This window comes from Callorhinus ursinus, unplaced genomic scaffold (genome assembly GCF_003265705.2).
Source record: "Callorhinus ursinus isolate GAN/ISIS: 27379988/994484 unplaced genomic scaffold, GSC_fseal_2.0 scaffold38, whole genome shotgun sequence".
NCBI classification, from domain to species: Eukaryota; Metazoa; Chordata; class Mammalia; order Carnivora; family Otariidae; genus Callorhinus; species Callorhinus ursinus.
Genome location: NW_027397100.1, coordinates 7,178,803 through 7,182,583, shown reverse-complemented (window position 1 = coordinate 7,182,583; position 3,781 = coordinate 7,178,803).

Genomic DNA, 3,781 nt, shown 5'->3' with positions numbered 1-3,781 from the left:
AGAAAAGCAGTCACTCCCGTCTCCCCGGTCTCCGGCCGCACTCCATGCTCACCCGGCCTGTGACCGAGCGTTTCTATCTCTGGCACCTGACCCCGTGTGGAGTCTCCAAACCCAGCAGATCCCTGCAGTGCGTTCCCGCACCGCTCCTCCCAGGGGAGGAAGGGGAGTCTCCCCGGCTCTGCTGCTTGTTGGGTCCCTGCTGGGGGAGCCGTGCCCCGACTGGGCCGCGGGTCACAGTTTATGGCCACCCCGAGCTGAGAGCCCGCGCCTCGCTTCCGTTTCTGCAGCTGGCTTCCCCGCTCCGATACCTGGGAGCTCTGCCGCACTCAGGCACCCCCGGTCTTTCTGTGACCCCGAGGGTCCTGAGACCACACTGTCCTGCGAGGGTTCCACCCCCCGCTTAGCCACTGCAGCGACGTCCCTCAGCGGAGCCGGCTTCTAAAAGGTCCGATTTTGTGCTCCGCGGCTCTAGCACTTGCCAGAAGCGGCCGACGGAGGCCCCTCCCCCGCCGTCTATCCTCCCGAATATCGCCTCGGATTCACTTCTCCGCACGTCCTACCTTCCAGTAAGTGGTCGCTTCTCTGTTCAGATAGTTGTTGCTACTCTCCTGTTCGATCTCCTGTTGAGTTCGTAGGTGTTCAGAATGGTTTGATCCCTATTCAGCTGAATTCCTGAGACCAGACGAAATCCAGGTCTCCTACTCCTCCGCCATCTTGCTCCGTCTCTCACCCAAAGTATAGTTTAACGCACAATACAGTAAATAGGATAGTAGTGTATGTTGATAAAATGTATTATCCTAAATGATGTTGTAATAGTCTTCATTCATTATATCTCATATATATTATTTATGGAAGATGAAACAAAAAACTTTCATTCTATCATAGATCATGAAGACAAAAATCTGTATATGAAAATTTATATTAAAACTTATTAGGCTGAATATATGAATATTTAACATTAGCTTCCAGAGGAAGGAAAAAAATTTCTTTCCAAAATCCATAGAAATTTACTAAAATTTGTTATAGTCTTGAGCATAAAGAAATCCTCAGTAAATTCTAATGAGTAGAAATTAAACAGCTCAGATTGTCTAACCAGAATAAAATAAATTCTAGAAATTGAAAGAATAGGTGTAAATAAAAACCACTTGGGGGGGTGCCTGGGTAGCTCAGTTGGTTAAGTGTCTGATTCTTGATTTTGGCTCAGGTCATATCTCAGGGTTGTGAGATTGAGCCCTGTGTTGGACTGTGTGCTGGGCACAGAGTCTGCTTAAGATACTCTCCTTCCGTCTCCTAACAAAAAACAGAACAAACAAAACACTTGGAAATCATGGGTAAAGAAAAGTCTCTTTCTTCAGTCATATAAATATTAAAAACTAACATTAAGTATTTAGAAAATAATGGGCCTAGTGCATGTCAAATCTCATGGGGTAGGGTCAAAACTATAGCAGGAAACAAAATCATAGCATTAGTATTCAATAATAAAGAATTAAAGCAAAGTATTCAACTTGAGAAGTTATCTAAAAATTAGCAAAGTCAACATAAAAATAACACAGGAAAAGAAACGAAAAAATTCTGAAAAAGCAAATCCATGAGACAAAGGCTTTTTTAGATATGTACAAGCCCCATCAAGAAAAGTCAAACACAAATATGTGAAATCGTGGCTGAGATTCATATAATAGGGCAGCTACACATAGATTTTCAAAAGCGAGAATACTATGTACAGTTTCTGAATAAATTTTATTATCTTAATTAAAACAATTAGGCAGGGGATATGAGTAGTGATATTGACTGAGGAATGGTTACATATCCAGCAGCAAGATTAAAAAAAAAATTGTTTTAAAGTAAGGGTCTTGGTCCAGAATGGATTATGGGTGAGGTCTCTGAAGCTCATTGCAGCGTTGCAATTATTCTCTTGAAATGTGAGTTCCTTTTAGGCATGAAACTTGAGCTGTACATCCTATGTGCCTACTGCTAGGCTTGGCACAGTCTCTCAGTAAATACTTGTAAAATGAATTAACCAATCAATGGAGACCCAACAGGATAAATTTTATTTCAAAAACGTTGTTGGAGCTGTTGTCAACCCTTGTACCAATAGCGTTTCACTTTCTTACATCTTCCTCCTTTCCCTGTTCATACTATTCCTTTTACTGTACAGAAGGCAGAGGGTAAGTTCTGCTTCTCCTGCACAACATCAGGCATCACTTCCTTCGGAAAAGCCCCATTTCCCATACCTCCCCTTAGCCGCGTGTTCTACCTTCTCATCGCATCTTACTCATGTCAATACCCTTGTACTTTCTGTATTACACAGATACTTTTTGTGCATCCACTTGTTTCTCCAACATGATGATACATTCCTGGAGGACCATGACTATGTCCTACCAATCTTAAATTCCTAGCACCAAAGATGAAATCTGGAAAGTTGGAAGGATTAAAAAATGTTGAACTGCACTAAATGATGGGCCCGATCTGTTATGACAAACACCCCCATTCTACTATGTTTTGTGAAATTGTATATGCCAAGAGAAACTCCACTTATTAGGGAATAGTAATCATGCTCTTCATTTTTATTAACTGTTTCTCTTCCTCTACCACCCCTCATCCAGATTCTTCCCTCAGTTCCTATGGGATCTGCATTCTCATCCCTCTGGTTTTCTTTGTTCCATGTTTCCTGACATTCGACCCAAAGGTGTTTAGTGAGTATCAACTAGGTCCCAGGCAGGAAGAAGAGACACATGCTCCTAGCCCCATGGAGCTCATCTTCTGTCTGAAAAGAGACATCACACTCACCTCCTTTGGCTCAGGGTTGCTTGATGTCTGTTTAAACAACTGACAGAGCTGCTGATTCCGGAAGTGGAGAGTAGGGAAGGAAAGGGAAAAATAAGAATTTCTATTCTTAGTCTGAATAAGATTGTATTCCTGTAGCCCATCTACCAGGTATCCTGCGAGGAAGCAGAAATACAGAAGTGAGATGGCATAGTCATGTGCCATGCTCTCAAGAAGCTTTCATTCTACCGGGAGAAACAGACAAGAAATCAGTAAAACGATTAATAGATAATGTAATTTGCAAATTGTGAAGCATACACATGGTTGAAAGAGAATAAAGGGATCAAGACAGCAATCTGCTCTCCTTACACCGGGTGGTGGCTGCAACAGTTTGGCCAGGTGCAAATATGTACTTTTCAGATCTTCAGACAAGAGTCGAGTTAGTAAACACGATTGGTGACCTCGAGCATTTTTTAAAAATTTAAAATGAAAAAATAATGTACTTTGGAGTAATTTTAGGTTAATAGAAAAATAGCAAAGACAGAGAGTTCCTATATGCCCTTTGCTCAATTTCCTCTCATGTTAACACCTCCTAACCAGTTTCTTTTGTCAGAGAAACCAACAGTGGTATATTACTAGTGACCAAACCCCCCACTTTATTTGCATGTCACTGGCTTTTCCACGTTTTTCCATTGCTCGGTTCCAAGATCCAATCAGGGATACCATATTGCATTTAGTCTAGCATCTTTGGGATCCTTGAGTATTCATGCCTCTGCGAATTTATTTAGCACACAGATACAAAGCCCACGCGGAGGGCAAAGTGTTGCTTATATAGGTAGTCTGCAGATGCATGGAGGATCAAAGAAATCCTTAGGAAACTGGGGACTCATCCCTGCCCCAGTCACTGATGTCAGCCAAGCCTTTTGCATTTTTCAATGCATCTCCCGTGGGCATCTGGGACAGATTCTGCATTCCCACAGAAGCCTCTCTCCAAATTAAATACTTTAAACAAAATGGG